Source organism: Ambystoma mexicanum, chromosome 1p (assembly GCF_040938575.1).
Source record: "Ambystoma mexicanum isolate Mex_15411 chromosome 1p, UKY_AmexF1_1, whole genome shotgun sequence".
NCBI classification, from domain to species: domain Eukaryota; kingdom Metazoa; phylum Chordata; class Amphibia; order Caudata; family Ambystomatidae; genus Ambystoma; species Ambystoma mexicanum.
The window spans coordinates 1225438155-1225462728 of NC_090921.1; positions in this window are offsets into that span (position 1 = coordinate 1225438155).

Sequence of the window (24574 nt, forward strand, 5' to 3'; positions counted from 1 at the left end):
ATATATATATATATATATATATATATATATATATATATATATATATATATATATCGGTTTGGTAATATATATATACATATATATATATATATATGGGTGTTGGGGGGTTTGGCGTTGGATGGGGGGTTGTGGGGGTTTTCCCCCCACATATATGGTACAATTGACCTTCACAATTCGGTCAATTGTGAAAAGGTGAATTGTCATTCGAACAGTTGTAAAACTAACAATTCGTATACAACTGTCCTCGGCGGGTGGGTGTGGCAGCCCCTCAGCCAATGAGGAGGCTCGAAGCGGGGCCATCCCCGCTCCGAGCCTCCCCACGGCAGAGAGGCTGCCTCTGCCCCCCGCTGGGGACTCGGGTAAGTTTTTTTTTTTTTTTTTTTCCTTCCTTCCCTCCTCCCTACCCCACCCCACTTACCTTCTTGCTCCTGCGTCCCTGGTGGGGGACGATGGCAGCCTCCAGCAGTGTGGAGACTCTGCGCCTCCACACAGCTGGAGGCTTCCATCGTCCCCTGGCAGGGACGAAGGTACGTTTTTTTCTTTTTTTTCCCCTTCCCCTCCCTCCCACCCTCCCAACCCCACTTACCTTCTGCTTCTTTTTATTTCGGGAGCGGACGCGCTGGGAACACTTGTGTTCCCAGCGCGTCCGCTCCCGAAGGCCGCCATGGAAAGAGAAAACGGACTCCCGTTTTCCCTTTCCCGGCGGCCATTTTCTTGTTTGTTTTTTTTTTTTCTGTCCCGAAACGCCGCAGCTTTTCGGGACAGAAAAAAATGCTTTTAGTGCCCCGGTCACGCATATAATGTGGGCCGGGGTACTAATAGCAATATGACCCTCGCGGCGGGGGGCATTACCGACTCTGGCCTAATGCCCCGCCGCTCGGGTCATATTGCTTAATTAATGTTGATGCCGACATCCCTACACATTGTACACAGATAGACGTGAAGGCAAGTATAGGTTTTGGACACAGACAGACATTTGCTTTGGGCTTCCTGACACAGACTTTCAATAGTTTTCTTTAGGTAGGGTAATCCCACCTTAGCATAGGGCAAGTTGGCCTTACTCCATCGTTCATTTTGAGTTAATAAAATTTTGAAAACAACTTGATTCTGTTGTCTGTGTCTGCTTCATGAGGCCTTCACACTGGGAAAGATCATATCTCTCAAATTCTGCATGTAGGTATTGATTGACAACAACTGAGAATTTAAAGGACCTAGGATTTGCATGTTGTGAATTTAGGAATGATATGCTGTGATAAGTAATTTATAAAGTGCCTGTACACAAGTGATTCTTGTGTATGTGTTCTTTGTTTTGGTCGTTTTGTACACAATCACGCCTTTGTGCTTAGCAAGACCCTTTTGGTAAAGGATTCACAAAGAGAATTCTATAGCCCTCATGTCAGCACTTTTTCAATTTTTGCACAGACTTAATTTAATTTATGAATTGAAACGCAGATGGTAAAAAAGATAGGTGAATAATGAATGTTATTTAATATGTAACACTATAAATTGTGAGGTTCCCTGATAGGTATGTGTTTCCTGGGAATGACAGGTTGATACTTAAGATGATTTTGTGTATAGAATCAACATGTGAGATGTTAAGCATACATATTGGAAAAGTCAAGTGGTTATTTTAATAACGTATTGTGCAAATTATGTGCTTGATTTTAATTTTAAATCTAAAGGTTTTTGTGCTGGTATTTTATGTTTAGTTTGTTGACATTATGTGTTATAACAGTGTATCTTGTGTAAGATTTGCAGTTAAACCATGAACACAAGTAAAAAATTAAGAAATCAGTGAATCGGCTTTTTCCACAACAATGAATAAAGTCAAATAATAAATAAAATAAGGAATGTCTAAAGGATATTCTTCTCACAGAAATAATTTTTCATGATTCAAAAATGTTTACATTATTATCTTTAGAAAGACGATTATGCATGCATGTGACAGCTGAATAATTTCTTGAAATTCTACTTCTGAACCCAAAGCTGCCCTTAAAAGTAAGACCTAGCTAATCAGTGCCATGCCAGTCATACCATTTTAATTTGGAATTCAAAACATAACTAGTAATTAATTGGATTCAATATTTTTGCCCAGGAAAGTGTCTCTACACACACATACTGTAGAGTAATTTTTATATCAAATTAATAATTACAAGAACACCAATATACATATTGCTAACAAAACAATATTACTTGCACCTTGGTCCTGAGGAAGGCTATTACAATGAGTCTGGTAATGCTGAAACACAACTACTACATGTTGGCTTTGGGCTGTGCCGACCATCTGATCAATTGAGTTGAATACATGATTCATGAATAATCAATCGAGACCACCTAATAACTGACAATCTGGTAAATTGAATTGAATGTATGATGATCTGATTAACTGAGTTGTATACTTGATTAATGAATAATTAGGTAATTAAGACCACTTGATTATTGACCGCCTGATCAATAAAACTGAACAAATGACTAATGAATGAATCAATTGATCAATTGAGACCACTCCATCAAATTGATTTGTGAATAATTAAATTACTTGAGACAATATGATCCATTGAGCAGAAATGATTGATGAATAGCTAATCACTTGAAAAATTGATTGACCATTTGTATTACTGATAGATTTGTGAATGCTGGTATAATTAAATTAATGATCTCCTCAATCAGTATGTAGTAACTAATGGATTAATTAATGTCATAACTTGGTATATTCTATGGCATTTGATGTGCTATTTGCATGATTCTTGGTGTGACCATTACTATATTCTTTTTACATATATAAATAGGACACTGTACATGAGAAGGCACATGGGAAGCAGATACCCTAAGGATTTATTATTTACTATGGGTCTTATTTACAAAAACGTTTTAAAATGCAAAATCCCATTTAAAAAAAAAACACTTTGTAAATCAGACCTAATGTGTATTAATGTTTATGATTAGTTTATGGAGTTGTATTTGTAAAAGCTATTATATATTTTTTTGAGAGATAGGTGATTGGTAGGCTTTTCTGTCGTCAAGACTGTACATTTGCTGATCTCAAAGATATTTAAGGGCTGCCAGCCTCTACCCATATAAATGGTCGGCTACCGACTATACCTTAAATCACTATCTTATTGATGTGTATTTAAATGTATAGTGTGTCGCCTCAACAAATCACTTCATATATTTGTGAAAAGCTCAAATATCGCAACAGTTTATCAAAAATATATTTTATTAAATATGAATCAAATTTGAATTATATATACATCAACAACAACATCCTCCTTGGTTTTCCTATCCACTGACACAGTACTGATTTACAGAAGGGATGTGACCTATCAGTTTTGGCTGGACTGCTGCTTTGGGGGTTGGCCCAAGCCTCATTTGCATTTGGTTATTCCCCTTTCTGTGATGGCTTGGCAGGCAAAGAGCAATATAGCCTGGAGGGTTTCCCAGAGCAATTGACAGAGGTTTAAGATTAATTCAAAACCTTCAAGCCATTACCTCTTTGTTTTCCTTTGCAAAATACATTTACAGCAATACTTTGAGAACCATGTATATGAAACAATAGAGTATTCTTCAGGACTAAAAAAATCCTTCAGATTTTTGTCCTCTGGTTGGTGCAAGATCATCAGGAGCTTTGGTTTTCTGCAATAAGGCTTTAAATGAAATAGAGAAACAGGATAAACATCAAATAGGGCATATAGGGAACATCACCAGAATGGAAGAAAAGGCCTTAAAGAGTTTAGCCAACAATGAATCCAGCATAGAAAGACAGGCTGACAAGGGTGTAGACATAGTGATACAGGATCAGATCGATTACATTGATAAATCTAAAAGACAGTTGGCGGATTAGACAGCTTATATGAAAATATCATAAGATCCAACCCCTAAACTGCAAGAACTGTTACAGTCAGGAATAATAAGAGCCAAGGATAATGGGAGGATCTCTGAGCAGGAAGCTGACTTTCTAATCCAGAATAATCTTCGAATACCATTTTTTACACAGTCCCCATAATCCACAAGAGCTTAGAGCATCCACCCGGGAGAATCATAGTATCTGGAGTCACCTCTGTGTTAGAACCTTTGTTGCGATATGTTCGATGTGTTCCTACAGAAGTACGTATGAAATCATATGTTAAGGACACTACCCATATAATTAATATACTGTAAAATAAGCCCTTTGATTATAATACCAATTTGTTGATAGGCCTAGGTATAATAGCACTCTATACGAACATTCTGCAACAGGCCAAACTGTAGGTGGTTAAAGCAACTTTGGAAAAAGAAGACTCTATGTCCTATATACCAAGACATGTATATGTTGGTGTATGGAAGTAGTCCTGATGGAGAACTATTTTCAATTTCAAGGAGAACTCTATAAGCAAATTAAAGGGACAGCAATGGGATCTATGGTGACTCCCAGTGTAGCAAACCTTTACATGAACAGCTTAGAAGAAAAAGTGATCTAAAGTGAGGCCAACCCATTTCTAAGTAGCATTGTAGAATGGAAATTCTTTATTGACAACATCATCTGGCACCGATCTAAGGAGGGAGCGGAGGAATTTGTTAAATGGCTTAATTGCGAAAACAGTCATCTCGAGTTTACAGCACAGATTAGTGAGGACCATTTAGACTTCTTTAGATTTGACAATTTTCACCCAGGAAGGATTCCTCAAGATAAGACTATATAATAAGAAGATGGATAGGAATGCTTTATTACATAAACAGAGTTACTATCCTAGACAGCTTAAGGAGAATTTACCATTTGGGAAAATCCTGAGATTCTGAAGTAATAGTAGTAAAAAATAAACATACCAAGAGGAGGCCAATCAATTAATATCTAAACTGATAGACATATAATATCAAGGTAAAAGCCTCAGAAAATTGGCGAAGGGAGCCAGGAGCAATAGTAGGGAGGCGCTTCTGGACCCAGATAACCCAATGACTACAATTTTCAAAAGAAGGACAGAATGGTGTGTGTACAGACCTACACCAATATGTCATATAGGAATTAAAATGCTATTTTAAAGAATTGGAAGAGTCTTAATACAGGGATGTGAAACTTAGAAAAACTATCTTTGCTTATAAAAGAAGTAGTAACATCAAACAGATAGTAGTCAGGAATAATCTCAAATACAATATTATAAAGGATCGAGCATTACTGCAACTCTGGGGATTATCTGAGGTGACATTGGATTACACTTGTGGTAATTGTGTTATGTCTGCTCAAACAATAATAGCAGATGAGGTGGACTTGAGACTGAGATGTACCTGGAAACACAGTAACTTAACCAATTCGAAATTCTGAAATGGACATATATTTGATCATATGCCCATGTTGCCCTAGGTATATAGGAGAAATGGAGAGAAAGATCAAAAGCACAATGACATAGCATTAGAGGTGCATTAATAAAAGAGTGATGTAGTCACTAGTGATTAAACATTTCAAGGAGTTGGGCCACACACTGGAAGAATTCAAATGGGTAGTGTGATGAATCCTACAGACTTCTCTTTAATTCCCCGCCTAAAGTGTCCTCCCAGGTGGCCAGGGAAAGGCAGATGCTTTCTGAACCTGACCTTGGGGTGGTGTTCTGCGGGAGGATCACCTGGGAGTAGAAAATGTTCAAGGGAATTGGAGGACTATGTGAGAAGAGACACAGTGTTTCACTTCCTCAAGGGAGGGTAATTGTGTAATGCCAAAGTGTGCAATGGCTTGTTGTAAAAACCATCTCGCTGTGTCACAAAATGCACATGTAAATAGTGATAAAAACACTCATGAACTCCTAGGCCTTAGAAGAAATAAAAGCCCTGTCAAAGCCCCGGAGATGTGTAAAGCTGAAGACCTCAGTTACACCCAAAGGTAGAGTGAAAGGGAATTTATGGATAATAACGCCTACAAGAATTGCCTTTCCCGCATCAATCAGGTTTAGCGACTAATCCTTATGATATTCCTTTAAAGAGTATTATAAAGAACAAATGTTGGTTTAGAACTAAAATTCAAATTTACAAACCTAATTTTGTCATTAGGGACTTCCAGTCCCATAATCCACTAAGTACTGCAACAAAGAAGATGGCTGAAGAGGTGCAGTTTTATCGGAGTGGCCAGATCATTAATGCAAATGACGAACACCTGATGGAGACATGGAGGCTTAAAAGGCTCCTTCAGGTGCAGGCCAGGAGGCAAGGAGATAAGAGCAGCAGGAAGCAGAAGCAGTGAGATTCGTAAAGGCAGCCCAAAGCAGAAGCTGGAGGAGAGAGAAGACGCCAGGACCATAGCGTGGCAGAGAGCAACTGCAGGTCCTTAGAGGGTCTATGCCTCTCAAATCCTGAACTGCAGAGGTTGCACAGCAGGAAGTGTTCAAGAGGGGAGCTTGCCCTCTGGCAACCTAATCTACAGAGACTGCACAACGTGAAGCAAAGGCGAGGGAAACTTTCCCTTCCCGGAGGCTGTCTCAGGTGTCTGGTGTGAACCTGAGGGCCTCATGGTTGTCTCTGGTGACTGGTGACAACCAGAAAGCCTCAGGAGTGATGAGGGCTCCATTTGCATGTTGCGTGGGGAGCGGCGAACTGAAAGAAGAGGTTTGCCGAGTTGTGAAAAGCCACAAGAAGGAACATCCTGCAAGCGGCGAGAGGAAGAGAAGAGCATCACTTATCCAGTGAGTTCACAGCTTGTTTGTGACCCCAGAGTGCTCTTTCCCCGCTAGCCCTTGCAAGACAGGCGTTCTGCTAGTGAGGAACAATTGCATGTGAATGAAAGTGACTTGGAAAACCTTTTTGAATCTTGCGCTTTTGAAATGCAGCAGAAGCAGCACTTGTGAGCGAGCGAGAGGGATTCCCAAAGTAAACTTGAATACCAAAGTCATTTAAAGCTGCAACACCCCAGTATAAGAAAGACAAAAGAATGCAATTTTATAAACACAAACAATCTAAAGCAGTAACATTTTTAAAAGTGAACACCTACAAGCAACAGTAAAACCAAGGCAGTTATAATCTAGTAGATATTGTCAACAACGGCAAAGGGTTATTGGAAGATTCATGAGCAGTGAAACATGTTTCCCACACTTTGCACAACATGTGTTGAAAGCTGGCACAAACTCACATAACCTAACCAAAGGGAAGACAAGGAAAATACCCTTTCTCTATCAGTCACTGGTTACATGTGTAGTGGGGAAACAAGAGTGTCAAAAAGGCTGCCCCTCTGGGAAAGAGATCCAAAAGGAGAGGAGCATTATTTGTAGAGAGTATCAAAGAGCACCAATGCAAGTCTTGTTTTTCATAAAGAGTTGACAGAAGTCTTGAAGCTGCAATATTTCGAATATTATGAAGTTGATGCGAAACCTTTATCAAGTGATATTTACGCCAAAAACCACTTGTTGTTGTGAAACACTGTTCGGGCAGGGGAGTATACCTGAATGGCAAACTGTTGAAGGAGTGGATATGGCAAGGGAGTAAACCAAGACAATTATTGTTTTTAATGATGAATTGAAGACTTGTTGAAGGAAGGGAAAGAACCTTCTATTTACTGAGTTGGAACTTTCTGTTGACCAGTTGAAGCAATATCAAATTGAGTTGGAACTTTCTATTGACAAGTTGAAGCTACATCAAACTGGGTTCGAATTTTCTATTGACAAGTTGAGGTGGAATCGTACTGTGGTTGTACACTTTCGTAAATCCGTATTTCCTGTTTTCTTTTCTTGAACTGTGAAACAGAATCACTTTTGAACCTGGGGAAGCGGAATTCACCCATTTTACAAAGAGAGACTGTGGAGACATTACAAGTTCAATCATTAATGTTTGTTTGTAATTGCCATGTATTTCCTTGTGTATTTGTTGTATGTACAAGTGTGAGGGACAGATATCCTTTATTAGAGTGTTTGCTATAGTTTATATTAGGCAGGGAAATCCTTGTCAGGGTAGGGATAGTGAGGTGTTCATCCAACTTTATATTATAATAAAATAGCATTTGTTGAGAAATCATCACAAAGTGGTCCACCTCACATTTCTGACCCTCACAGTAGTCACAGTCAGTCAAATACATTTTTATTTGGCATAGCAACCATCAAGCGCAAACACAAATAATTAACAATTTCCACAAAACATACAATTTATAAAAAGGAGTATTGCTGATTATTCTAAAATATTGTTATACAAATATTGGTTTGTTATTCGATATAACACAAATTAAAAGGTCAATTATTCATTAGATATAAAAAAGGATAGAACTTACCGTAGCAACCTCACTGTCTTGCTCCCAAGAGATCGCTACATAATTTGTGGAAATAAAAATCTTACTAGTGAGGAGATCATTGCTCTCAGCTTTGCATGGTTATCCAAAATTCATCAACACTTCATAAAACAAAAATAGGTTGCCTAAGTGGGGACACCTTCATTTATCATCTTCATTATAGTAATCTGTTTCAAAGCCCTTATTCTCTGCAGTCGTGCCATATGTACATATTGCACCATTGCAAATACAACGTGGGGCCACGTAGGATGTCTGAGGAACTTTGTGGCCTCACCTAAGCGGCAAATCCCAGCTTCCCTTAAAACAGGTCTCAAGTATGTGCTTCTCAGATTTAAAGTCATGGGGCAAATCAACAAGGAGTTTATCACAGTTTCACTTGCTGTCGCACTCATCGGCAACCCCCCGTTTCCGTATCATTCCATGATTTTATAAAAGATGCTTTTGGCAATGTCCCCAACCACAGATGAACATACAATGATCTTTCATATGCTGGTGTGATTTTGTCAAGCTAGGTTTTAAACCAAGGCGCCATTCGAAGCATGAGATAATTTCTCCCTAATTTAAGAGATGATGCTTTCATCACCCCCTTGCGCTTATTTTGGCATCATATTTCAGTCTCTTGAAAGCCAGTCCTGTTTGTCACTGAGGGTTTTCCCAAACTCCTCTCGCTCCCAAGGTGAGGAGGATGTTCTTTACATGTGCAACCCATCTGGAGCTTTTGCCACCATCCAATGATATAAGGTGGATCAGAGCATCCTGGTATTTCTCTAGACCCTCTATTTGCCATAGTCTTATGCAGTGGTTTTAGAGCGACCTGGTTTCTCACTGGGATAACATTGAGCTCCAGATAAACCAATGCTGATGGGGCACTATTAGGGAGTAACACCAGGTTTTTCAAAAATGTATGTTTGAAAGTATCTAATTTCCCTGTCGTAGCACAGCTCCATATCTCTGAACCATAGGTGGTTTCAGGGAGTGAGAGTTTTGTACACAAATCAAGTGCAGGTGACACTGCACCACTACCATGCTGTTATGAAGAGGCAGACACGGTATAGAAGGAGGCCACACGTTGAGGGAGAGATAGCAGCGGTTTACCCAGTATTATCCAATAAGACAACCCCCAGCCTCAGGTAGCTCCTGGCAGCTCACCTTCACTGGAGCGTCTAACGCCCCTCACATTCTTAACTAATAAACAATAACAAGTTTACTTAGACATGGTAACCAGGTGTGGGTGTTCTAAGAACCCAAAACCGGGGGTTATATGATGTCATCCAAAAAAGCCTAAGCTCCACATACTAAACTAATAGTGGGAAAGAAGAGAGCTGAATCCTCTCCTTACACATGCCTGTTAAGAAATTGAATTGATAGCCCCACTGCATTTCCCCAGAGTGGTGGCTGATTTGTCTATCTGGGCTGTCCATCCTCCCGACTCTTGGAACCTGACACCGAGGTACTCAAAGTGTTTAACGTTTTTCAGTATTGTACCAAGTGACATTGGGCTTCGTTTTGCAAATTACGGCTTAAAGACCGTGACCTCGTTCTTATCTGTGTTTAGGTGAAGTTGCAATTGTTTGCATCTAGTCAGAAAAACATTCAATGTCTTTTTCAGGCCTTGTGGGGTTGTTGCCAGGATGACTGCATCATATGCATAGAATAGTGCTGGATATGTATATGCGGCCGTCCTTGGGCAATCCTGACACTCCCTCACCAGTGCATCTATGATCTCCTGGATGTATACGCTGAAGAGCAGGAGTGCCCATATGCACCCCTGTCTCATACCCTTGTTGACATCAAAGGGGTGCGTCTTCTCACCTCTGAGACCATAGCACACTGTGGCTTGATCTCTGACTATAATAGCTTTATGACATGTTATGTTGATTTATATCCTGCACCACTGCCACCCAAGGGCAGTTTCCAGGCACTCACGTGGCTCTGCAAGAAAGAGGACGGGGTTGGTTAGTGAGGGAAGAGTGATAGGATGGTTCCAGAACCAGGAGAAACTGGCATCTGTGTGTGATGGCTCGGAAATGGTTTGCTGCGTACACTGGCTTATTTTATCCCTACAGGTAAGGTCCAATGCCTGGGTTGTTTCTATTTGACTGTTATGTAGGAGTGTGTCTGTGTGTTTTATGTGCAGATTGGATGGTTTTTCAGGTTGTGTGCACTGGCTTGTTGTATCCCTATGGGTAAGGTCCAATGTCCAGGTTTGTTGTTTAAAGCTTGTGTTACTTATGTTGGGTGTGTGTTAGTGTATAGGTTGGCTAGCCCAGTGGATGTGTATAGCGTTTGGTGGTGTGTTGGAGGAAGCAGGATCAGGCTGTTTAGTACATTGTCCATTCTCTAAATCCTTCTATGTGGCTGATCTACACAATTCTATATAGGTATACATATTGTTAATTTCACAGTTTATCTAAGTGTGATGTGTGTTTAATCTTCAACAAATGTATCAAAAAGTGATGCCTGGCTAATCTTCACAAATCTATCTAAAAGTGCTGCATGACTAAACTTCAAAATCTATGTAAATGTGACGTGTGGCTAATCTTCTCAATTGTATCTAAAAGTGCTACATGGCTAATCTCCACAAATCTATCTAAAAGTGTCACTTGGCTAAACTTCAAAATCTATCTAAATGTGACGTGTGGCTAATCTTCACAATTGTATCTAAAAGTGCTGCATGGCTAATCTTCACAAATCTATCTAAATGTGATGCGTGGCTAATTGTCACAAATGTATCTAAAAGTGCTGCATAGCTAATTCTTCACAAATCTATCTATAAGTACTGCATGACTATACTTCACAATCTATCTAAGTGGGACGCGTGGTTAGTCTTCGCAAATCTATCTAAAAGTGATGCCTGGCTAATTTTCACAGATCCATCTAAATGTGCCGCATGGCTAAACTTCAAAATCTATCTGAATGTGATGCATGGCTAATATTCACAAATCAATCTAAATGTGATGCAAGGCTACTTGCACAAATCTATCTACAAGTGCTACATGGCTAATCTTCACAGATCTATCTAAATGTGTGGCATGTCTAAACTTCACAATCCATCTAAGTGTGATGTGTGGCTAATCTTCACAAATTTATCTAAATGTGATGCGTGGCTAATCTTAAAAAATACATCTAAAAGTGCTGCATGGCTAATCTTCACAGATCTATCTAAATGTGCCATATGGCTAAACTTCACAACCTATCTAAATGTGATGCGTGGCTAATATTCACAAATAAATCTAAATGTGATGCGTGGCTAATCTTCACAAATCTATCTAAAAGTGCTGCATGGCTAATCTTCACAAATATATCTTAGGTGCCACATTGCTAATATTCACAAATCTCTCTAAATGTGATGCATGGCTGGTCTTCAAATATATATCTAAAAGTGTTGCATGGCTAATTCTTCACAAATCTATCTAAAATTGCTGCATGGCAAGACTTCACAATCTATCTAAGTGTGACGCGTGGCTAATCATCACAAATCTATCTAAAAGTGCTGCATGGCAAGACTTCACAATCTATCTAAGTGTGACGCGTGGCTAATCATCACAAATCTATCTAAAAGTGCTGCATGGCAAGACTTCACAATCTATTTAAGTGTGGCGCGTGGCTAATCATCACAAATCTATCTAAAAGTGCTGCGTGGCTAGACTTCACAATCTATCAATGTGGGATACGTGGCTAATCTTCACAAATCTATTTAAAAGTGCTACATGGCTAATCTTCACACATCTATCTAAATGTGTCTCATGGCTAAACTTCACAGTTAATCTAAATGTGGCGCATGGCTAATATTCACCAAGTGAGATGCATATGTGGTCCTGGCTATTGCTAAATGCAGATTGTGGCTACATGACACAATTGGGCTAGCAGTAAAGAATTGCTACCTGACACAATTAGCCTAAAAGCAGAAAACGGCTAGATGACACAATTGGGCTAATAGCAGAGAATTGCTACCTAACACAATTTAGGCTAAAAGTAGAGTATGGCTGGCTGGCGCAATTGGAATAACTGCATGTAGGCATATGATATTAGTTAATAGGAGAGGTAAGCTTTTACACAAATAGGCTAAGTGCCAGATATGGCTGACTAAGACAAATGGGCTACAAGCGAGGTGAGGCTCCCCTGAACAAATATGATACATGCAAAATGTGGATACTTTAGATAGATTGATAGGCCATATTTATAATATGTAATACGGGTGGAGGGGTTTTAATGGAGTACAGTAATGGCTGTATTCCCTGCCCACACCACACTACCCTATAAGTCGCTGCTGGTTGATGGCGGCAGGCTTCCCAGGTGAACAAGTGCTGCATGGCTAATCTTGACAAATCTTTCCATATGTGATGCATGGCTAATCTTCAAAAATGTATCTAAAAGTGTTGCATGGCTAATTCATCACAAATATATCTAAAAGTGCAGCATGGCAAGACTTCACAATCTATCTAAGTGTGATGCATGGCTAATCTTCACAAATGTATCTAAAAGTGCCACATTGCTAATCTTCACAAATCTCGCTAAATGTGATGCATGGCTAATCTTCAAAAATCTATCTAAACCTGCTGCATGGCTAGACTACACAATGGGCCTCATTACAAGGTTGCCGGTCCGGTAACAATGGTACCGTTAAGCTTGCCGGTACCGTTGTTACCAGACCGGCAAACTACGAGTTCTGTTTGCAGGTGCCTTACTGCCCGCCAGGACTGACCTGCCAGACAGACTGGGTACCTGCAAGCAGACCATGTTGGATGCACCGGCACCATTCAGAATGGTGCCAGTGCATCCGGCCTCCCCATTCCCGACCGGGTCTGGCGAGGCCCTAAAGATCCGGTAATTGCCCATTCCCGGGCACTGTTAAAAAAACATACTCCGACAGGAGCTGTGCCGGTTTTACCGGCACGGCTACCGCCCTAGTAATAATGAGGCCCAATCTCTATAAATGTGATGCATGCTAATTTTCAAAAATGTATCTAAAAGTGTCTACATGTCTGCTAGGCTCGCACTACTATTACACATTTAGGGCCTGATTCATGGAATATGTGCCCGGGTCAATTTGTACTGCAAAAATGACTATGCACTGACTTTTCCCGGACTTTGCACTTGCACTTGAAAAAATACACTTTGCATGGTTCCATGAATCAGGGGTTGTACTTTACATGTGTGAGGTAAAACTTGGCACTGCTTCTGTTCATTTGTGGAGCAGGGTATGCAGGAGTTTGTGTGCAACTCATGCTGTATATTGTGGGCCTCGTTAGGTCGTTTGCAGTTATTTTGTTGGGAGTACCGCATGCAGTGATTAATAATAGCACATGTGGTATCCTGAGCAAGTCCGAGTTATTCAGACTTGACTGCTTATAGAGCGGTAAAGTGTGACAGACATGCAGTATATCTTAAATACAACAAATTGTAATAGTGCATATGACTTTTTTTGTACCACATGTCCCGGGTTGCAAACAGTTTTAACCATTCCTTTGCAAGCATATGAAGAGGGTGGACTGCATGTGGGACAGCAGTGCGTCACATCAGTTACAAGCATAGGCGTATGAGTGGGCTAACATGGATAACCCTGAATCGACGCTGCTTACTCTAGCCCTGCTTGGAGAATAGGCCGAGTTCCTTTGCCACAGCTGTAGCACTTTCCATCAGAACCAAGAAACACCTATTAAACTGTGAGAAATAAAACTTGTGACAGGGTTGTGACTGAAATGCAGATGAGGAAACAGGATCCTGAAAGTAAACCCTTGGGGGGCTTGAATTCAGACATCAGCAGAGCCAACGGAGTCCCATGAAACTCATGTGAGTTTGAATTTACTCAAACAACCACAGCGATTCTCTCCTGCCTCAATCTGCCCTTTTAAAAACTAGCTAAAGATGCCAGAAATAATTTTAATGCACCACAAATGTCTGCAACTTCCATACACTTTACAACAATGTCAGCTGCACGGTGGCCCATTGCAAGGATTTCTGGCGGCCCAACTGCCATTTTGAAGCCCGCATTCTAAAGGCACCAATGCCCATGCTTTTAGGATCAGAATGGCGACTACAGTGGCCCTTTGCTACTTTCACTCTTTACAGCAGTCTTGAATGCTCTTATTCCACACCAGTCCTGGCTGCAAGAGGGGCGGATTTGGAAGTCTAAACTGAATGCTGAGGTTAGAATGTGAGACTAGACATGTGCTCATGAATGCTGCTCATTAGAAGGATAACTAACACACTTTGATGTCTAAATTGGGTATACAGGTCATCTTCACGAATTGGGTATCAAACCAATACAATGAAGGACATATCGCACTTGAAAAACCAAGACGCTTTCCAAAAAGGTGTCTGTGTGTGTGTGTGTGGGGTGCGCAGGGCGTGGGGGGGGCGAGTTGCATGTGTTTGTGTGTGCATGTGTGTCTGTGTTTGGGCCCCAGTGCAAGTTATTGGGAAGCTCAAGTTTTAGCAGTTTAAAGGTGCTCTTGTTTCAAAATGATATTCTTTGGCCTACGAGGGCTTTTCTCCTTTCTAGTGGTTCTGCATATTGGAGGCCCCCATCTTTAGCGTTAAAGTGAAAAATTAGCCACTTCAAAAGTGAGGTGCTTTGAAAAAACTGGGGGAGTGCACCATCTGTTGCGTACAGACTGGATTTAGAAAGGGGCGAAAGGTTCTCAAAACTGAGAGGATCCATATTTGCACAAGAGACCTTGATTCTTGATTCATGGAATTATTTTCCTGTAAATGGGGATCCCCATTCATCAAACAGGGATTTGCGGGCAGAATGGCATGGAGGTGACGACATAAATAAAATGGAGGAGCTGCCCTAGTAACGTGGGCAGCGTCCTCTCCTCCATCCGCCCTGAGTTAGGGGGAGGTGTGCAGGAAGCAGCCTAAGGGGCGGGAAGCCTGCGAAACCGGCAGAAATGCCCGCAAAGATGAATAATAGGAAGGGGCCGGCCAGGCGGCTTATAACCTGCTGGGTCTCCTTCTGCAGGAGATTCTAGATCGAGAAGAAGAACACCCGCACCATCGGAGGACCTGTTTGTTTTGTTTTACTTCCACCCACCCTGCTTATAGGACGGCAGAATGGCAAAGCCTGGTCCTTGCTGTCAAAGAACTGCGAGGCAGTGTTTTGGCGACCAGTGGGAAGATACAGACTACTAATGAGCCGAGGGAAAGCCTGAAAGGTTTTCGCTCTTCTCGGCACAAGCACTCCTTGGGGGCCTAAGTAGCAGGGGCGTTGGACGTAGCAATGAGGACTCAGCTTCCTCCGACTAAATGGCACTCCCAGGGGCAAGCAAGGTTTGGACACGGAGCAGTCGGCGTGTCGCTGCACCTTCAGAACTTTATTCACAAAGTTTGTTTGTAGTGTTTTGAGTTTATCATGTTGAGAAAATAAATCTGCTGTCTTTTTGTGCCAACAAAAAAAGCATGTCTCATTCTGAAACTTTCCTGGGTGGGGTATTGAAAGTGGCAAATAGAATGAGCAAGCGTGTTGGTACAGGTATGACCAGGTTACGCAAATCCCAGTTTTACACGCAAATAATTCCATGAATCCATCATGTTCACTTGAAGTTTCAATTCATTTGTTGGTTCCTCAACGCTTGTGAACAAGTTTTTTCAGATCCTTTGTGGATCTGGAGTTACTCTGTTGTGCCCATAGGTCCCAATTCTCAAAAATGAGCACACATTAAAAAAAGCAGAGAAGATGCACTTTTTTTCCATTTGCGCACACACAGAAAGACTGTGGGCCCGATTCATGGAATATTTGCCCAGTCCAAAGTGAATTTGTACATCTGTAAAGTGTCTTTGCACTGCCGACACTGTGCAAAGTGTATTTTTGCTGTGCAAAGTCCGGGCAAAGTCATTTTGAACTGCGAAAATGACTATGCGCTGACTTTGCACGTCAAAAATACACTTTGCACGGTTAGATGAATCAGGGTTTGTGTCAGCAGTGCAAAGTCACTTTTCCGCAGTGCAAATTCACTTTGAACATGGCAAAAATTTCATGAATCAGACCCTGTGTGTGTCCATTTTCATGCAGGAGTGCAGCACCACAATTTGAGTATGGCCTCTTCCAAGTTGGGGTGCAGCAAAAATTAGGTGTGTGTTCTCTTGAAGAGTGGAAAAAATAGGTTTATGCTCTTTCTCTGCAGGAATGGAGCAAAATGCGTGTGTGCACCCTCTTCCCCAGGGGAGTTTGGCAACAATTGTGGGCATGTGCTCTTCCTTGCAGGACTGCGTCAAAAATCATGTGTGTACCCTGGGGGTATGCTGAGGGAGCGCAATGAAAGGTATGTGAGCTTTCTCTGCCTTGCAGGAGTGTGGGTATAATGTGTGCATCCCATTCCCTGCAGATGTACGGCAAAAATTAGGTGTGTGCACCATTCACTTGGGGAGTGAAACAAAAATGATGTATGTGCCCCATTCCTTACGGGAGATCAACACATATTGGGCCTCATTCCGAGTTTGGAGGTAACCACGCCGCTATTTGCGGCATGGCTGCCTCCAAACTCGTTCCGATTCCGCCCTGGTGAATGGAGCAATTACCAGTCCATTCCAAGATTGGCGGGACCGGTAATTCCCGGTAATTCCCATTCACCAGGGCCCTTCCCCATTCCCATTTGAGCCCCCATAGGGCTCAATGGGAATGGGGAAGGCGCTAATAACGGTACCGTAAATTACGGTACCGTTATTAGCTCTAAAGTCCCTTTGCGGGTCCCGTCCTGAACGCCTGCTAAAAGCAGGCGTTAAGGAAGGACCCGCAAAGGGAATTCGTAGTAGGGCGGTAATGGTTTAACAGCACCGGTCTCATTACCGGTGACGTTAACCCTTACCGACCCTACTTGTAATGAGGCCCATTGTGTGTGTGATCCCTTTCTTGCGAGAGTGAAGCACACATCAGATTTATGCCCCTGGCCCTGCAGGAATGTGGCAGGAACTTATGTGAGTTCACCTTTTTTGCTTGTGTGCAGAAGAAATTAGATAGGCCCGCTTCCCTGTTGTAGTGTGGCAACAATGTGTGTGCCTTCTTCCCCATGAGAGTGCTGGAAAATTGTATTTGCTGTGCACCCTCTTCTCTTTGGGAGTGTGACAAAAATGGTGTGTCTGCCCCCTTCCCTGCCAGAGTGCACCAACAAATGTATGTTTGCAACGTTCTCTGAGGGAGCGCAGCAAAAATGTTGTGTATGTACTCCCTTCCTTGTGTGCGCACCCACTTTTCTGAGGGAGCACAGCAAAGATTAGGTGTGAGCCACTAAGTCTGTTTGCTTACTACAGTGATATGTCCAAGCCCGTGCTGAACAGAGGCGTACAGAAAATAGCATGCTTGCCACTTCACACACTTAGGGCCTCATTACAAGTCAGGCGGAATGGGTTAACGGGCTCCACTAATGGTGGCGGGCCTGTTAACACCATTCCGCCTGATTATGAGGTCCCCTCGCGGGACTCGGTTAGGACGCCTGGTAAAACCAGGCGTTGTTACCGGGTCCCGTGAGGGGAAGAGGGAGCTAGCAATGGGCCGGTCGTAATCAGACCATTGTTAGCTGCCTCTCCCATTCCCATTGAGCCCTCTGGGGGCTCTAATGGGAATGGGGAAGGTCTGGGTCTGGGTTCCCAGAAGGAGGAATTACATGGCCCTCCTAACACGGAATGGCCCGGTAATTCCCCATTCAGGGAACCCGGTAAATGAGCCCGGTTTGTCAGAAGCCATGGAGCTAATAGCTCCATGGCTGCCGCCAAACTCGTAATGAGGCCCTTAGACTTAAATAACATGTGTATTGTACCCTGCTGCCCAGAGCACAACGGCCTTGAGTCACCACACCACTATCACCAACATATTACAATTTCATCTTCATGACCTGTGCTAGTAATATCCATTATCCATGACAACAGTGGCCACCACCCCAACTCCACATCCCAGGCTGACCCACTGTCCACTGGAAGAGAGCTGCCATCCTCTGACCCCTCCAGGAGTGGCTGCAGACTTTGGGACATCTGTTGCTGTGCTTGTAAATGCAATGGGACCTTGCAGCAGTCTTCTGGGTTATGGTGCTACTTCATTTTGACTAATGTTCGTGGTTTGATAAGAGACTTCAGTTTTCATGGGGTAATTGCTCCAGCATTACTGGAGGCACATTCTGAGGGCAATATAGGTGGGGGGCAGCTTAAGATGTTGATGGCAATATGGGCAAGTTCTGCTGGCCACACAGAGCACTAGAAGGAGCAATGGGTCATTGTTCTTTCACAGCTGATGCGTTGTTCAAACATGCACCCAGAATCTGTGCAGTGGCGTGCCCACTATAATAGCATGGTACACACCCAGGCCCATACATATGGAAGAAGGCAGAATCAGGAAGTGAGTCCCAGAGAGGTGTGTGTGTGAGAGCTGCACACCCTGCATGGGGTTCCCCTGTATCTGACACAGTTGCACTTAGGAAGAGGAGGATAATAGGTGGCAGATCACTGACTGGGTGTTGGTGATGCTTAGCTGTTGGCTGCACTTTATACCTCTTCTTTGTACGTACATGTGCTTGCAAATGCCTCTTTAGTGCAATCTTGCACATTCCAATGTTGACTTCTTGATATCCCATTCCACTCTCCGCAGCCTGGAACTCACGAAGGCATTAAAGGATGGTGCTCAAACATATTCAATGTTTTATTGTATGCTTTTCATTGTGGGATGTTTTAACCCACTAGTCTATGCCCTGCAACATTGGCGTGCGCTGCTTGCATCAGATACAACAGAGTGGCCGCCAAAAAGATCTTTGCGCTAAAAATCTCTGAATGTGCGCAGGAAAACCTGAAAAATAGGCCGCCCATCCATTTCCAAAACCTATCATTTGGCTGCCCACAGAGGAAAATGAAACTACTTGAAAAAGCAGTGCTGCATTGTAAAGGAAAACTCAGAACTGCTTTTAAAATCAGTTTTTCCTTGGCTGTGGAAAGGGCAAAAATCTTGGTTTCCAGACATCACAAAAGATCCAACATCCTTGTTGGGTGTTGAACATCACTTTATTTTAAGAATTCACCTAAGCACAATGTCAGCAGAAACATATTTTATCAGAAGAAAATCCACATTCAAAGATGCTTGCTTGGAAAAATATGTTAAAAATGGGCGCAGTACCGCCGCTCGCCTGTGTCAGAAGCTAGCATTTACTTATACTGTAATTTAAACTTGTGCCTTAAATATGGAAAAGAAGAGACTTCCCATCAAAAGCAATATAGTGTGACAATTCAATCTCTATGTGTCTAAAAGGCTGGAATTAAGAGATTTGTGGCTATATTTGTAAAAATGTAAATTGTATTTTAGAGAAAGACTATTTTAAACATTGTTTTAAAAGTAAGTTAAAGCCAGCCACACCGAGGTGTGAAAGGAAATGGGAGGGGACTTTGGCCCGTTGCTCTGACAAGAAACAAAAGACTCCCTTGAATGAAAGGAAATGCAAATTCGGGTGTGACAGAAAACAAGTGCTGGCAGGAATAAGCCTGGCCGGGTCAAAACCTTGGGGGCGGAGACAGACAGTTTTGTTTATTCGGAAAGCACAGAAAATATCTTTTTGAAAAAGACTCATAGAAAACTGAACACAATTGGTAAAAATCTGTAAATATAGTGTTGTTAAAATCACATTTTAAAACTACTCTGGAATTTGTGCGACATTCAGAGACTGAACCACGAAAATGTTGACTTTGTAGCAGTTGTGATAATGCTAAAAATATGAAACTTCCCAAGAGTATGCCCAGATGTTATTTGCATGTATCTGGAAAAAGTATACAGATCTGACACTGGGTAACCAACCAAAAGCGCGAAAAACTGTCATTTGTGAACCAAAACTCTTAAAAAGATGGGACTTTGATAGATATGTGCCTTATTTAATCTATAATGTAAATATGTATTATTAGCAAGGTGGTGATATTGGAAATATGTTTTATATGAAAAACAGATTTTCTGTGTAGGAACAAAGGGGAGGTTTTTCCCTGGATTGTAAATGGCAGCATCACTATGACACTTGATTTCTTTCTCAAATCAGGAGAGAGGGAATACTTTGACCAATCAGTTTCCTAGAGGGTGGGCATAGTATAATCAGCCTATCCACCCCCTTGGGAAATATATAAATAGGGACTGTTGAGGACCTAGAGACACAGACATTCACCCATCAACTGATTTACTCGTGAAGCGCTCTGCAGGAAGAACCCAGACCAAGACCCCAGAACCCAGATCAAGACTCCAGAACTCTGAAAGCAGAAGGCCCATTCCAAAGCTGAACCCTTCTCAGCTGGCCTTTAAAATCTTGCAACCTGATTTTAACCCCAAACTTCCAAGGGGCACAACCAATTCAACAGCCGGACTGTGCTGTTTTTCTGCTTCTTGCCAAGAACACTTGCTAGAACCCAGAGATCCAAACCAGTAAAGAGAGCTGTAACCCGGAACCAACCCATCAGATCCAGTCCAGGAGGCCGTGCAGAGACAGAGTGCCATGCTGAGAGCAGAACTAAGTGCCTGAATCCTGTCCGGTGGCTAGCAGATTCCAGTCCAAAACCCTTGACCAGATCTTTGACGGGCCTATTCCAAAACCATAGTTGTGAGTATTTAGCATAGAATTGTCCATAGCCAATCTCTGAGCCTTAAGTAACACTATCCAACCCATTCTATCATATCCAGAACTGCATTGTAGAATCTCTTTTGTCTGTTCTGAATCTTTCCCTCATCCGTATAATTCTGTGATAATTGTAGTGATAAATCACCTTTGCGCTAATATAGTTGCTGAAGAAGGCAAGTGTCACTGCAGGAAAAGACCAGACAGAGGTGCCTCTGGACTGGTGGCTGTACCGTTGGTATCTCGCATCTTCATAGCCTCCCTTGTTGCTATCTGGCATCTTCATAGCCTCCCTTAGTGTTAAGAAATCCTTGTTTGTAATCTTCAACAGCGCATCTCTTATTTGAAATCGTGACTCTTTTTGAGAAAAATTGACCTTTACTAAAACCTTCATAACTTCTGAACCGTACATGCTAGGAACGAAATGTATAGTTTTGCCGCAATCACCCTTAACGCATGCAGAAAAGTTGCCGCAAATCTGCATTTGGCTCAATTTCAACATGTTTAAAATAGTTATTTCTTGCTTAAACCTCTGAATTCAGTTTCCTATCTGCTAGTCATTCAACCATCATTGCTAGTGTTTAACAGAAGCTATCCAAAGCAGCTACCACTAGTTCTGAATCCATTTAGCGAATTGAATCAATTTTCAGTGTTTTTCCCATTCATTTAAAAACCACATTCAAAAGAATTTGACCTGTTTTGAAATCATTCCTGTTTCTCTCTTAGCTTGCTGGGGGAACTGGGATTGAAATTGCATTTGTAGAGTGTTTATTCCTGAAACCTGTTTTCTCTCCTTCCATCTCTATATTGTATATTAGGGGGGATTGAGTAGTATCAGGGGGAACGAGTGATTACATTGCATTTGATTGAACACACAAAAGTATTATTTCTGTGCTGCATTAATTGCCTATCATTGCATTTCATTGAACCCACCCAAAGATTTATTTGATGCTACATTATTCTTCTCATCCATACTCCTATTGTTTAAAGAGATTGTTGATTGTTGTGATATCACTCAACGCTAATCATTGTATAAATCAAGATATTGTCCAAATTCATAAAGTGTGATATATATATTGTTCAAATTTAGCAAATAAATCCTTTAACTTTGCAAAACAACCTACTTCTTGGTTCAGTGAGACCGGGGGGATTCAAAGAGAGGAACGTGATATAAGGGTACATCATTCAGAAATAAAAGAACTTTAGACTTAAAAATATATAATTAAGGGTTCCAGCTGGGCATCTCACGCTAGGCATTGACTTAGGTGGAGTGCTGTGTTGAAACCACTTCCAGATTGGGGGCTTGTAGCGGGATTTCTGGATTAGATATACCACTTGTGACAGCTTAATACAGTGTGCTAACTGACAGGGCACATAAATCATGTTGGGCTACCACGCTGTGTTACACTGTGAAAAGCACCCCTCAAAAGGGAACGCTCTAAGGAAAGGGTCTGTTTTGCAAAAATAAAAGAAACTTCTGTAAGTCAGGAAGGAAATCAATATTTCCAGAATGGCGACATTGGTAGAGATCAATAGGGCTAGAGAACACCTATTGCATAAGTTATTTGTGAGAAGTGAATGGATAGAGTAGGATCAGAATGTGTGGTTGCAGGCAATCACACAACAGATCACTGCAACAGGGTTAGATACATGGAAAGATCAGGGTCCCTTACATATGGCCCTGAGTGAGCTATATATGGCCCCTAAGGCAAAGGATGAGCAAAACAAGATTGCCAAAATAGCGGCATATCTATATTTATCTATTGGAGCCATACCGGATAAATATTCTGAAGGCCAAGATCTGGCAAGTAAGCAATTGCAGGCATTAGGAAAGGCCCAAGCTGATCTAGACTCTGCTGAGCAGAGGCTACAGAGGAGCCTAGAGTCAGAAAATGAAAGTAGGCAGTATATAGTCAAAATAAAAGAGGACCTAGGTATCCTGCAGCAGGAAAAGGCAGAACAGGATACCAGAATTCCGGCCTTGCAGAAGAAGTACCAAGACAGTTTGGACTCTCTACTGCAGAGCCAGAAAAAGCTGGAGCAACAGACTCATTTCCACAGGGCATGCACAGAACAGGTAGCCACCCTGCAAAGCCAACTAGACAGAGAGAAAGAGGAGAGCAATACATTAATCTTGAAAGACCTGGACACCCAGGCAGAATTTGATGAAGAGCGCCAGGAAGCTGGTGCGCTTCAAAGACAGAGGGACGACCTGGCGGCACAGAGGTAGGCTCATGCTCAGGAATACCAGATAACCCAGGGAACTTCCCTCCTCAGGAAAGGGACACCTTAGGCCAGGAAGTCTGTCACTTAAAGGAGAAAATGGAAGAAAATCACCTGGCCCTTCAGGGACTCGGTGACCTCCAAAAAGAGCATGAAAGATTGTTAGAGCACACCAGGAGGGTGGAAGAGGCTCCAGCAAGGAAGGACCAGACCAGTATTGACAGGACTCAGGAGTTAACCCTCCTGCAGCAAAGACTGGCCCACTACTCAAGAACAACTCAGGAAGCACAGAGAGAAAATGAGGCTCTCTGTGAGAACAATGACAGGCTCCACAGGCAGGTAGCCATGCAAGAGAGATTGATAGAGACTAGTAAGGCTTTGATTGAGGAACAGAAAGCTCAGGTTCTTGCATGGCAACAGGGAGCATGGGCTGATAGAGATGAGTTTCGCTGGGAAAGGGAAACACTTGAGCATAACCTTAGGAACCCTAGTACCAGAGGCCTTCACCTCTCCCAATCCCTGGACTCTGCCACCCCCATGTCCACTGGCGCACATGAGCCCAGGGCCATGGGGATAGCAGATTTCAATCCAATTATGGGGCTCATAGACCAGCACCTCCCAGGAATGGATTGGCGGGCATCTGAGTATGGGTACCCAAATACTGTGAAATTTAGTGGGGAACTCCATGAGAGTAGGCCCACTAAGGGCATACTGAAAACCTCTGCTCAGCTATGACAGTGGGGGGGTACCCATCAAATCCTGGGAGCAAGGAGGAATCAGAAGACTCCTCTAAGTGTCCCAGGACACAGGAGACTAGGGCCCCACATTCTGCCAGCCATTCCCAGGCTCGCAGAATCCAGAAGAACCTAGAAGATCAGACGGGCACCTCTGGGAGCAGTGCCTCTAAGTCAGAGGAGGAATGGACCAGGGATACCCGAACTAAGAAGGACAATACGGCAAAAAGGGCCTTGCTAAAGGACCCCTTAAAACAAATCAAGGCAATAAGAAGCGTCATCACGCCTTATCATAAGAATGCTAAGTATTCTGTTTGGGAGCACTTAGAGCTCTTTGAGCAGATGATGGAAACTTTCCATTTGAAGGACAGCAGTAGCTGTATTCAGTATATGAAATGGACCTTCTCACCAGAATACTCCAGCTTCTTTGCGGGGCTGGAGGACCAAAATCATTCTAGGTGGTCCGCCTATAGGGTGGCCATCTTGAAGCACTTTTCTGTGCATAGAAATCCTCAGGAGGCTCGCAAAGCAGCCTACAACTTGCAATGTGGGGAGGATCAGGCCCAACAAGAATGTGTGCTGGAATTAAAGCGTGCCTTTGCGCAGACTACCAGAAGGGTGCGCACGGACAGCAAAGAATTTGTCAATACTTTTTCCACGCTCTACCAAAGTACATCATGACCCAGCTAGTGAGAGATTTTCATGAGCAAAGATCACTAGACTGGGTCATTGAAAAGGCCAACCAAATTTATGAGGTGCAAAAGCCCATAGAAAACAAGAATCATCCTAAAAGCCCCAAACCAACCAACACCCCT